Source organism: Solanum stenotomum, chromosome 9 (genome assembly GCF_019186545.1).
Source record: "Solanum stenotomum isolate F172 chromosome 9, ASM1918654v1, whole genome shotgun sequence".
In the NCBI taxonomy this organism is placed as follows: Eukaryota; Viridiplantae; Streptophyta; class Magnoliopsida; order Solanales; family Solanaceae; genus Solanum; species Solanum stenotomum.
The window spans coordinates 227905-242714 of NC_064290.1; positions in this window are offsets into that span (position 1 = coordinate 227905).

Consider the following 14810-nt stretch of genomic DNA (forward strand, 5'->3'; position numbering starts at 1 on the left):
GATTTCCTCTTTAATTTTATCGCTATGTCTGTCTTAAACTTTCTCTGCTTTTGCTGGACAGGTGGAAAATCAAGATGTCTATTGCATTGACCATGTATCAGTATATTCAGTATTCAGTATTCAGTCTCAGCATGTTATAAATTGGTCATTGCTTTCAGTTAGCTCAATATTCAGTATTTATATCATGTTTATATTATATCATTGTTTATTTGCTTTGTTCAGTTATATGTTATTTCATTTTTACTCTATCCTGCATGCTCAGTATATTTCAAGTACTGACGCATACGTATGGTACATCTTCTCGTGATGTAGGTTCAGGTTTTTAGTATCCAGATCACGCTTAGATCGGTTCCCAATCTCCAGTTCAGCAACATCAGTGGTGAGTCATCATTCTTCGAGGACAACAATCATGTTATCTTTTCATTATTTTAGTCTATTAGTTTCAGTTTTGCTAGACTTAGCTGGGGCATGTCCCAGCACTTCTGGTCAGTTAGAGGCTATTTTCAGACATAGTTAGATTTAACTTAGTATTTGAGTTTGATATTTCTTTTGTATTAACCTCTCAGATTTGATATTCAGTTTTAGTATATGGGTATTCCCCATCATTTCAGATTTACTTGTTATTAGCTTCCGCAACAGTTTTATTTCTCAGTTTATCTTTAGTATGCTCATGATTATGCCAGCAGGGTTAGCTTGGGGTCACCTGTGATCCTAGGTCCCGTGTCCGCATCTTGAGGGTAGCTCGGTAGCTCGGGGCGTGACATCTATATAGGAATACTGAATGAAAAATACATAATATTAAATCATTAGAGGTAAAAATAATTCTTTTTATATTGAACTGAAAAAGACCATTAATTATATTATAGTAATAACATATCTAGTCAAAGGTCAAAGAAGAGTTAAATATATATATTCAGTCAACGATAAGAGTGTAAATGTACGCAATCATTAATCATATTGCAACAATAACATATCTATTATCTAGTCAAAGAAGGATTAAATAAATAAATAAATATATATATATATATATATATATATATATAGTCAAAGAAAGGAGCGTAAAATGTACGCAAAGTTAGACTATATATATCCCATCAGAGATAAAAGTGTAGAATGTACACACAGAGGGTACTATGTGTGAAGTTAGAGACTCACACGTAGTAGTCTTCAAAAAAAAAAGAGGGAAATCCCCCCCCCCCTTCTTCCTCAAAATTCATTTTCTAGGCCTCATTGTTTGTACAAGAAAAAAACCCTAATATTGTCAATTCGCTTTTTCTGCGCTCCCCTCCATTTCCCCCGATTCCCTCCTGATTATAGGTAAATCTTTAACTAATCTATTGATATATTTTTTATTATTATTTTGAGGTATGAGGGCAATATATATATATATATATATTGAGACGTTGAATGTTTGCTTGTATATATATTACATTTACTCAATTTTGTTTAAAAGTTTGCCCCTTTTGTTCTTCTCAATCTGATTTTCATGCTATTGCTTTTCTATAAACTATTTTGGTGAATCGTATCATCATTTTTAAGTTCGTTTTTAGTCCATTTAGGAACACCCTAAGAGACAATGATTTGACTAGTTTGTGACCGTAGATGATTGTATTGCAAATTCTTGATGATACACCTATATAGAACCTGCTTGCATTTCATAAAAGTATAAAATCATTTTCTCAATTCCTCTAAAGAGTTAAAATCTAAATTGCTTATTCTAGATTAAGGCTGAAGACTTGAAGAGTTCAAAAAAATGTCCTATAACTAAAACACTCATAAAAGGTACTTAAAATTTACTTTACCACTTTTTAAAAATAATATCATTACTTTTCCTTATCGGTTAGTGCTATGATATAGTTAAATGGGTTCCTAAGGGTCTTCAAATTTTAGTACTAGAAAAACTATAGATTTGATGTTCTAAATCTAGCAAATAAAACAACTTCTTATGTTTATTTATTTTATTACTTAAAATGAATAGATTTTAGTAGTAGCAAATTGGAACTACTTGAAAATATTCGTTGTTTTTCTTTGTGGGTTGAGCTCTATTAAACAAAGGAAAATTCGAAACAAAACACAGGGTTCGAGAAAAGACCGAACTCTAAGAGGCGTGATATAGACAACCTATTTTATGAAGCGATTTGGGGTTTGTCAAATTTTTGTGGTCAATTACGTTATTTTGATCCTCGATAGTTTCTTGAGCATGATTTGAATTGTGTTTTCTTATATGATATGTTAAAATGATTTGTTTCAGTTAATTTTTTTTTAAAATAGCGACACCACTTACTAACTCTTTTGTGTAATACTTAGTATATCAACTAAAGTTAAATATCCATGTAACATAAATATTAAATGAGATTGTTGATGATTTCAGTACATTGTACTTTTAGTTCATATTAAGATAGTTTAGGAATTCCATTTCTTCTATTCTTCAATTGATTTGACAATGTGAATAATAGTTTCATCCACATAATTTGGAGATTAGTTTAGTATTCTTCATATAGTTTGAAGATTCCTTCCTTTATATTATTTCTTATTTTCCACATGTGCTTGGTGGCTTATGATGCCCTCTTTGGAAGAAATTATTGTCAAAGTTTACCGCCTAACATCCTTAGCGACCTTCCTCCTGATGTAATTGATGTCATTTTAATGCATTTGCCTTTAAAGATGTTGTGAATGATAAACGTCTTATCAAAAATATGGATGTATAACTGTAGTAGATTTATAGAGTTGACACTTGATAGATCTCTTCAGGTAACAAAAATTTACGGGGAGTAAAAGCCTTTTTGTTTCCCAAAGAGAACTTCCAGCGTCTACTCTGTAGACAAGAGGGAGTTGCTCGGATGGTAAGCACCCCTCACTTTCAACCCAAAGGTTGCGAGTTCGAGTCACCAAGGGAGCAAAAGGTGTGGGAATTCCTAGGGAGGGTAAACAAAAGGGTCAACTTTGTAAGTCTACACCAATGATACCTCTATTTCTTCGATACTATACTTGTCCTTACACCTTTTACAAGGCAAATGTATCAGAATGACATCAATCACATTATGGGGAAGATTGCTAATTAAAGATGTCAGACATTAAACTTAGATAATGCTTTCTTCCTTTATGAGACATCATAAACCACCTAACACTTGTAGAAAATAAGAAATAATGTGAGGCAATGAATCACCAATCTAGATGGACAATACTGAAATGATCTCCAAACTATCTAAATGAAATTATTATTCATATTGTCAAATCAATAGAAGAATAGAAGTGTCACGACCCAAGGTACATCCTAGGAGTAACATGGCATATAGGACCCCGAGAGGCCCTACACTAGCCACTTAGCATACATATACATAGATTGTAGAATATCAAGAGATTAAAAATAATATTTCATATCAAAGAGTTTATAAAATGAAGTGGAAGTCTACTAAGTCTCAAAACCATCTATTACATCAAGAGTGACCAGGACGTAACCCTGGCATCACGTACAATGTCTGAAAAGTAAAATTGAACGCAATAAAGGTTCGATCCTCGAAACATGAGAAATCACCACTACTAAGTAAAACCTGAAGGTGGCTCTTAGCCACGGGAATGAGAACCTGCAACGTTGGACCCTACATTGGAGAAAACAATGTAGGCAAGAGTATGCGTGTCATGCCCCGAGCCTACACCCTGGGATAGACTAGCACTCGAGAACTATTGCTAGCCCCAGGTGAACCCTTGGCCTGACTTAACTCTTAGTGGAAGACTTACTCATGATAAAAGAAAGTATTGAAATACAGTCAAACTAAACCGTCTCAACAAATAACTTAGAATGTTTTAAAGATCAACATTCAACTGGCCAAAATGGCAACTCAAGTCTCAACATAACTGAAATGGAAAAGGCTCAAGAACTAACATTAACTAACTGTCTATGAAGCCTCTAATAACTGAGATGGACGTCGGGACAAGACCCACGACATCCTAATGAACTAAACTGATAAAACAATAAAAAAGGGGGATCCCCCCAGTGACCAAAAAGTTGCTTTGCATCGCAGTTAGGACGCAGACTCCTTTGTCTCAAAATTTAATTTCGCGAGCATTTATTTAGAAACATCTCTGTGTCGCGGACTTGTTCCAAGACGGTGATTTCGTAACTTTTCTCATGTTTAGCTATGTAGAATCATTTCTAAACATCATGAGATCTTTCCAATCACAAATCTTAATCCTTGAATCCATAATTCAATTCAAGGATCAGTTAAGAGTCAATTCAAGTAAAGTCAAGAGAAGTTCACCAAAGTTTTCAAAAGTGTTTTACAAACATTTTAACTTTGTTTTAAGACTTAAAGTCTGAGTTGAGTAAAGAGTAAAGAGTAAAGTTTTAAAGTTCATTTCTTCAAAGAAGTATATGGGAACTAAGTATTCCCAAAAAGTNCTCTTAGTGGAAGACTTACTCATGATAAAAGAAAGTATTGAAATACAGTCAAACTAAACCGTCTCAACAAATAACTTAGAATGTTTTAAAGATCAACATTCAACTGGCCAAAATGGCAACTCAAGTCTCAACATAACTGAAATGGAAAAGGCTCAAGAACTAACATTAACTAACTGTCTATGAAGCCTCTAATAACTGAGATGGACGTCGGGACAAGAACCACGACATCCTAATGAACTAAACTGATAAAGCAATAAAAAAGAGGGATCCCCCGTAAGCAATGAGGCTTACCAACAACTCTGAAGCTCAACTGGATCAGCGATGCACTGGATGCTGATCCTGGTTACCTGTATCTATATCATAAAAAGATGCCAACTGGTATTAGTACATTGAATGCACGAGCATGCGAGATGAATACTAAAACAAGACATAAGCTTGAAAGGAACCGAAAGAATATACCTGGTCTCAACTCAACTCATTTCAATATAAATGCAATACAAAGAAAAACTTTTAAAACATGGTTAACAGCTCTATGTATTTAGGAATACAATAATAACTCAGTTTGTATACAATGATATAATATAAACTCTAGTTGTATATGAAAATACAAGTAATCTATGCTAAAAGCATTAAGGAATCATCTAAAAAGTATGACCTTTTTCTACCCACGTTGGCTACATGGTTTATGGGAGCTGTGAGTTGTTTGAACTCTCCCCCATATCGGTGCTCAATACTACTCCCAAAAATGTAACTAGCTCATATGTTTAAAAACATAACTCTTTCTGTGATTTGAGATAATTGCTCAAAAATCTTGCCCAAAGGCTCTCTTGGAAATCAATGTTTCCTCTCTGGATTAAATGTGAAAACATTTACTCTTTACTGAAAACTAGCTCAAAGACTCTTTTGGAAATTGGTGTTTCCTTTCTTGGTTAAATGGTGAAAATATTTACTCTTTACTGAAAACTAGCTCAAAGGCTCTTTTGAAAATTGGTGTTTCCTTTATTGATTAAATGTGAAAACATTTACTTTTTGGGAATACATAGTCCCCATATACTCTTCTGAAGAAATGAACTTCACTCTTTACTCTTTACTCAATTCAAAACTCAAGTCTTAAAACAAGTTTAAAACATTTGCAAAAGACTTTTAAAAGGACTCTATGAACTCTCTAGACTTGGCTCTTAACTTTCCTTGAATTTGAAATTTATGGATTTAAGGTTGTGATTTGTGAAAGGAAAGATCTCGTGATGTTTAGGAGTGTTTTTAGATAGTTAAACATGAGAAACGATAAAAAAAATCACTATCTGGAAGCCTGGTAGCAAGTCCGCGACGCAAAGATACATTTTAATATTTGGTCGCGAAATAAATTTTGAGGTAGAGGGGTCTGCGACGCGGAGAAAAATTCTATAAAAATGGGAGGCAAGTCTGCGACGCGGATTGGGTTGTCAGTTTCACCCGACTTTTTCCTTCTTCATTTTCTAACGCCAATTCACCTAAATTCGATTCTTTTCTATATTTCTCTTTAGATTCAGTTACCCAGTATATGTACATAAGACTCTAATCAAACACAACTCTAAAATCGACATGATTCTATCAAGAACTTAACAATCCCATCAAATCTCAAGAACGAAAGCCAATTTCATGAACACAATTCAAGATTATCAAACTTTCAACTTTCTAGAACGAATTTCGTTGAACTAAATGTTATGCCGTAATTTTCCTATCTATAGAAATAATCACTTTTTTTTTGTTGTTGTTGAAATGTTCTAAGTATAAAACAATTCGAGAAAATACTTAGAAAAGAGTCGCCACTTAATTTTTTAAAGAAATTAAGAAAACTTATAATTTTCAAAGATTTAAACAGAAAAATCATTTGAAAATACCAAAGAGGGTTCGGGGTTCAATTAACACTTCGAGAAGGGTTTAAGCATTCGAAGTGTCCGCTAACATGCGGTTGACCTGCGACTTGACTAAAATATATTTGACTATTTTTAGGAAAATAACGATTTAACATAAAAAATAAAGACTTACAATATTTGATTAACTTTGAGAAAATAATTAATTAAATGATGCATTTTTTTTTTAGAGAAAGGGACCTAGAAAATGAAACATTTGACTCGAAATACTAAATTAATTAGAATTGATTTAATTTACTTTGAAATAACAATTTAAACCAATTTAATAAATTAAGGTATAAAAACCATTTTAAATTAATTGGCAAACCTTTTTGAGAAAACGACTAATCATACATTTTACTTTTTTTTTTGGAAAGGTTTTGGCTAACATTTTTAAAGTTTATTTAAGAAAAATATTTTAACTAAAAATAATAATTTTAAAATGAGTATAATATAAATAAGTGAAGAGGCGTTAAAACATATATCTTAAAAATAAAAGGTTTAACTTAATTAGAAAGTATAATTTGATCAACATATTTGATTAATAAAATAAAATAAATATTAAAAGTTAACCAACACAAAGAAAATAACTTATCTTTTGGGGAATCTAATTAGGTTAATTAAAAATTATAAAGTTAGAGTTAAACAACAAACAATGAATAATCACAATTAAATAATTAAAGAGTAAGGGAGAAATTGAATTTGGGCTTTTGGCTCAATCCCGTTTTGGTATACAGTTGTTGTATACGAGTGTATATCATGTATATTTTCGCAAATCTGCTGCACGTAACCCTGTATTTCAGCTTCCCGGACTTATGTTTCACCTTAGCCATGTATTTCGCAATTTTGACCTGTGTATCAGTGTTCCTCGCTATGTATATCAGTGTATACTTAGTGTATACAGCCTATTTGTTGAGCCTTTGGAGGCTTGTATTTCAATTTACAGCCAACATTTTTGCCTTTAAGGACCTATTTGTCTACTTCTCTTTCGCTCTGATGATAGATGATGGATAATGGATGAGGTTGACTCGATAAAGAAGAATTGAGCCTGTGGCTCAATTAAAAAATGCAAAAGAGAGGAGAAAGAGTCCCCCATGGACTCAAAAGGAGTTTTCACATGCAAACAAAGCAAAGGAAAAGAGTTAATACATAAACCAACTCGAGATAAACAAAAGATACACTGATTTGCTGAATAATGTATACCAACTCACAAGGGGACAAACTAGCATACAATACTAATAAATTAACATACAGTCACACTAGAGGGAATCATACAGAGGCACATTGGAGGGCAACAACTTTAAAGGAATAACTAGGAGGGCACGGAAGTCACTCAAAATTAATGAATTAATATGTCAACTAACAACATGTATACTATACTAGTCCACATTTTGAGACCATGATTAAACAAAACTAGTTATTAAGACTAGGTAGATTAGCTTAAAACAACTATTGTTAAGACTTGTAACCTTATATCACTAAATAATATTCAAAACACTAGAGCGATGTATACGACGACTAAATTAAAAGACACGCGAAAAGAAGGTAAGTAACACATTGCTTGACTTACTCCAAGTTGAACCACATTTACACAATAATACAACTAACCACAAATTATAAAGAAGCATACCAAAAAAATGAAAGCATAGAATTGGAAAAAAAAGAAACAGTGACTAACATACTATCATTACTACTCATTCTTTGCCATATAAAACAAGCTCACCCTTCACATGCTTGACTACCACCATGACATGAAGAATTATTCGTTAAGCATATGAACCAAATGCAAAGCCCTAAACAATTAATGGCGAAGAGCATTTTAAACGATTGTGAAGAACGATGACCGATGCACATGATTTTAAAGCAACAATCACACCAATTAAGTGTTAATATTACTTAAATCCTATAAAGTATAACGGATAGGAATATATACTACAAATGCACAAACTTATAAGAAATCAAAACCTTTTAACACTGCCAAACTTCATAGACATAAAAAGATTAAAAATATGGGCAGGCCAGCATGCCGAGACGATCAGAAAAGGAGGATAGGCAACACATTTTTTTTTTAAAAAAGAAAACAAGAGTTGGAGCGAGCTCAAATCTAAAAGAAAAAGAAGAAAAGAATGACAAAAACAAAACTCACATTTTTATAAGTTCAACCACAAATGGTAAGCATTTTTTCGACCAAAACTAAAGCAAATTGAAGACATGAACAAGGCTCAAATAGTTCGCTATAAGCGATAAGACAACAGAGAGATACGAGAAAACAAAGACAAACTAAGCTAATGGAACAAATGCAATCATACCACACGATGGCTCTATCAAAAAAAAAAACCCAGACTTATGTGGATGGCAATGCTAACAAGTAACAAACCAGATGAAGAAATATTGATGCTTGAAGACATGTAAACGAAAAAGCTCTGATCCGGCGACATTCAAATAGCAAACGATGGAGAAGACGAGATAAACTAGAATAATGGAACACAAAATCAAACATACTAAAGCCAAAAATGGCAAAACGTTATCAAGCCTGAGCCAAAAGGATCACTTAAACATACATGTATAGAATATACAAACCACCATCACTAAAAATCGATTAATAGCAATGTAACAACAAAATAGTGACTTCACTATATCGAAACATCATGCCGAAATAAAAGGAGACGAAGAGAGCATTAAGGAGGGAACATTACCTTCTTTGGAGCAGCGAGACTAGGACGAATGAGCTTAGAAGAGGACGACTTCTCACACGATTTTAGTCTAGGGCAGCCAACCAAGAAATTCAGACCAACTTCGAACAAAAGACCTTCTTGGAACTTTAGACGTCTGAAATTTCCCTTGTAAAATTTATCGTTCAAGAAAATCTCCACCTCCCTAGAATCGCTGAGCGTAGGGGGCTTTTTATAGGGGAAATCAGGGCGTTTGGGAGGGAAAACTAATAGAAAAATTTGAAATTTGAATTTGAAATCAGTGGAAGGATTTGAGAATCCCTAAAAAATGGGGAAAAAGGGGACAATGATGGTGATGGATTAGGACTGTAGGGTTATGGGTTTTCGCAGATGATCACGTCTCTGGGTTCTCCGCGATTTTCGGTGATTTTAGGCGTGAAGAAGACAAAAGCAAGTATGGGGTGAGGTCAAGTTTGGTATGCGTTGTTGTTGTATCGTTTCTCGCGTGAAGAAGATGCAGGGGTCGTCTGGTTCTTTTGGTATTGCTGATGTTATTATATTGTAATTGAATTGGGTTTCTTTTGTGGGAATGGGTTGTTGGGCTGGTTGGGATTGTTGTTTGGAATAAAACTTGGGCCACTGAAAAATTAAAAAGAGGCCCAAATCTGGTCTTAATTTGTCAAATTGGGCTTAAAGGGAGTTGGAAGATTTGTATGAAAAGTGGCACCTTAAAATTAAAATTTAGCCAATTTGAGTTAACTTGATGACTTCGGCTAAACTTAAATAAGACGAATTAATATAATTAACTAATGAGCTTCTTAATCTTAACGAAATAAAATAATTAATTTACATATAAACCGAATGACTTAGAATTATAACTATAATGTAAACTAAACTAGAATGAAAATAAAATCCTTTTGAGATCATTTTTGAATATTCATAAAATATACTAATTATATACATAATTATGTGAAAGATATATATTATCTAAAAAATTATAAAAAGTGACAAGACTATTTAAAATAACTTGTGAACTGTATTATTATTATTATTATTATTATTTATTTATTTGAAATTTTATAAAACCAATTATTTAAAATCGTTTGAAATTGAAGAAACTCGATGATTAATCTATAATGTGGAGGTCCAAAATTGGGTGTCAACACTAAACATGATTGGTGCGTGGGTGAACGAACCCAATGCTATGAAAGTCTAACATACTTCTTTAGATTCTGCAAGAAATCTCCAAGAATGCCTTGACTTTTCTCCTTTTTTCTCTTAAAACCCTAGCGTAATTCTTAATTGCGTAAACTGAACTAACTCAGTTTAGACCCTAAATAACTTACTAAAAATGAAATAATTTAATTGGGTAATGAAAAGACCAAAATACCCCTTTAAAATCCGGTTAACCTTCCTTATCTTTGACAGCCCAACTTCGAACAGGCATATCTCCCTCATACGAGCTCAAAATATAGCAAACTCGGTGGCATTGGAAAGATAATTCAAAGACCTTTCATTTGATATCTNAAGAAAGCAAAAAAAAGATTAGTATTATTAATAGTGAAGAAAGGTACAAATAAAACTAATTAATTTGATGTGGCATCACCATGTTACGTAGAAAGCTGAAGAGTTTGTGTCGTTACATGGACTAATTAAGGAGAGAACATTTGAGAAAAGTTTCAATAAAAATGTTTGTTCCACATGAGGAAGATCTTACTTTATCCTCAAGATGAAAAATAGAGGAATAGCAACTGAAACTTGTATAAGAGGACTTGATGATTCATGATAAACCATTACAAGTAAAGCAGAAGCTCCAACTGTCAATTTCCAAGTGAAAATTTTCTTGTTCTATATTTAGAAAGTAGAAGCTAAAGTATTCTAATTGCTTAGCAATTCAAATTGTTTTCTTCACTGTACAAAAGGTACCAAAAATGCACCTCAGAAAGTATTTATATCTTAAATACAGTGTGTGCATGACTTAGAAAGATATGACTATTACTATTTAATTGAATCGAAAGAAATACAAATCACTTACCATTGCTTCATATGTTGTTGAATTTTCCATTTAAGCTTGCTATCACTGATAGTGAGGACGCGGAGTATAGGATTAACAATAACAAGATGAGTAATGAGATGTTTCTTTACGAGGTCCCAAAACTTTCATCACCTCTCCTCGTATATAGAATCAAATTAACACTTCTATTACATATATATCGTGACTTATGGGTGAGTTGTTTAGTTACTATAGATGATTCAAGTGGATCGAAATTCAGTTGATACGAATTATTACCAGCCATAAAAAAAATACATATGAAACGAAAAACATGTATAAAAGTAAACTTAAATGTAAACCTGAATCGCTAGTCTGAGAAGATTACACGCAAATCAAAATAAAATTATTAAAACAGACAGTATCCTATAACACAAGGTAAGTAGGATCAAACATCCTCTAAATCTTTTAAACTAGTACTACCACGCCACACCAACTATTCCTCAAAAACATACCGGCTATTTTCCTATTCATTTTTGGGTTTGGTATTGCTTATCGACAGAGTATTATCCTATGTTATTTATTTCTGCTTGGACTTTTAGGGGATAAGTGCAATCAACAAGGGCTCAATTTGTGTGAGTAGTTTTTTTTTTCTTTTTATGACCTTCCTTTTATCCATATCCATTGACCAAGTTCTTTTTTAGTGAACTAAGTATAATTTAGCATAATTATTTTTTTTATGACAAGAAAAACTCGCAGTCACTAACCTTTAGATGCACACAGGATTTTACCCTGCTCCTAATAATTTAGCACAACTATTTTAGTGAACTAAGACCTCATCTGAGAATTACAGATATGTAATGGTTACATACATCATATTGATGCAGTGGTTACAAATTACTACACCCAATCTAGTCGCCTGAGAGCAAATACAGTTCTGTATTGTTCACATTATAAAAGGGAAGTCAAGTCTTACTGATAGAGCTAATGAAACACTTAGCTTAATAGTGCAACAATGCAAGTCTTACAATTTAGACTTCTAAGCTGAATGACTCATTAGCTACCAAAAAAAAAAAAAAACAGAAGGGTCTCTTTTGCAAAATTGCCTCATATCAAATATTTTAGAGGTAAGATTGATACTTTTTTGCCATATAAATTAGAGCAGCTGACAGCGGTAAGAAATTTTGAAATTATTGAGTTAACGATGATAATATATGTGAGTTACATAAAAAAAAATAGACATACCTCATCCTTTTAACGATAAAGATGAGACATTTACAAAGGAAAATAATGACCCCTAACCCTTTATAAAATTAGATTTCACCTAATCAAATCTAGATGGATAGAATTATGAACTGTATGTTAGCTAAATTGTGGGAATATTAAGATGATATCCAAGCATTTCTTCTACTATGTAAAGAGAAAACATACCTCAAGCATAAAAAAAACTATGTTCTATACTTTTCGAAAGATTTATGATAGTAAAGTTGTCCTGAATCTTGTTTTTCCGACAACACCAACGACAGCGAATTACGCATGTTTTGTTTAAAACTATATATAAAGGAAAAATGACTTAGTTTTCGAAAAAAAACCTATTAAACTTATGATTTTAAGAGAAATCGGGTTTCCAAAAGGACAGAGTCACCACTTAATTTTTAGTAAAAATCAAGAAAAATATAAGGTTTTTCAAAAGATTTAAAACAGATAAAATCAATTGAAAAGGGTTCGAAGTTCAATGTACATTCCGAGAAGGTGTTAGGCCCTCGGAATGCCCGCTAACTTGCGGTTGACCAGCGATTTGACTAAAAGTGATTTTTTGACTAACTTTGAAATTTTAACTAAATAAAAGGGCTCATCACGACTTTGACTAATTTTGAAATTTTAACTAAGTAAAGAACTCATTTATATTAACTATATATATATTTTTTGAAATTTTAACTTATGTAAAAGAACTAATTCATATTAACTATTTTTATTTTATTTTTTGAAATTGACTTAGTAAGAAAACTAATTTATTTTGAAATTTTAACTTAGTAAGAAAACTAATTTATCTTGAAATCTTAACTTAGTAAGAAAACTAATTTATTTTAACTTATTTATTTATTACTATTATTATTTTTATCACTTTATTTATTTTAAAGGGGAATTTTCAAAAGGGGAAATAACTTAAGTGACAAGACAAATAAAATTAAAGCTAAGTATAAAACAAAAATACTTTAATTTACACATATATATATATATATATATATATATATATATATATATGAAATGGCCATCTTGAGGATTTTAATTAAATTAAACCATAAGAAATAAAGATGTTAGTTGATATAATAACAAATAATAAGAGCAAGAAATCTAAAACTAAAGTTTGCTCCCAAACAACAATGGACTTTGGCCCATTTTCGCCTCCCCTTTTACCCTTGAAATTCTGTGTATACGTTTAGCGTATACCACTGTATATGGGTTGTATTTTGGTCCATTTTCGTGTATATTGGTCTGTATACCAAGTGTATACAGCCCTCTTCAACTCCTGCAACCTGTATTTCCATTTTTAGCCTTGTATATCACCATTTCTGCCATGTATACCAGTGTATACAAGCCGTATTTCAGCTTATTTTCAAATTTCCAGAACATGACAATCTAATTTTCAGCCCATATTCATCAATTTCCAAACTGTGCACCTGCTCCTGATGGGTTGGCTGGCCCCAAGGATAACATAGAGCCTTTGTGGCTCGACTCAGAAATGCAAGGAAGAGAGTCCATCATGGACTCAAAGGAGCTCACACAACAAAACGAAAGTACAAGAATTAGCATCCGAAATGATAAAACTAATGAGACATGACTTAAAACAAAATACAGATCATGTGGCTTTGAGAAAGACAATGGAACCCAAGTATCATGTGACTTTGAGAAAGACAAAAAATAAAATTAAACTAACTTGATAAATGACAAAAGAGATAAATAAATTAGCAAACAATGCTAGAATACTTAGTAATGATCTGCATACACCTATGAGCAATAAAATCTCCAAATGTCGATAGAAGAATCATGCCACATAATCAATAAGTACTACACCTCATGCTATAATCAAAATTTAATTCTTCCAATGGAACCTAATATTGCTAGTTTATCATGCTAAAACACAAAATGCTAGTTGAAGATGGTAAATCATTTTGGAGAGAACTATTATTATATTTAAACAACTAAAACATAATAAACATCTTCACTCAACTTGACATGCTTATAAGCACAAATAGGCAAAGACAAAACAACGTCTTTGGAGGATAACAATACCGAACAACAGTCCTAAAACGAAATAAGACGCTAAAATAGAGTCTCAAGACGAATTACCACACACCTCTTGAATGGCCAAGTCGGATTTTCAACTATTAACAAGAAAGCAAAATAAGAACAGTGAAAGGCGACATAGTCGGCCAAAAGACATCAAACAGAGGACATGTGATATCAGTTAAATCCGAGATTCTGCATTTATTTTGGGAAGAGAGAAATAAAAGGATAGCAGCAAAAGAGGGAGGAACTTCACATGCTAACAAACTATGAGAACACGGACATGAGCATTCAATGACATTCAGCGAATGAGCTCGAAGTGAAGGATAGTGGAGATAGTCTTAAAATGAACACGTAGAAATTGTTGAGCCAGACATGAAACAAAAGCAATATCACAAATATGCTAGAGATTTCATTGGACTGAAGAAATGCCCTTTAACATACTAGCTAGCGAAACTCATACAGACAACGACATTTATAAGAGCACATTTTACATTTCATACAACCAAAACGCCCACTCCCATCTAATCATTCGGCTACTACATAATCAATAATGAATCGAGGAGAAT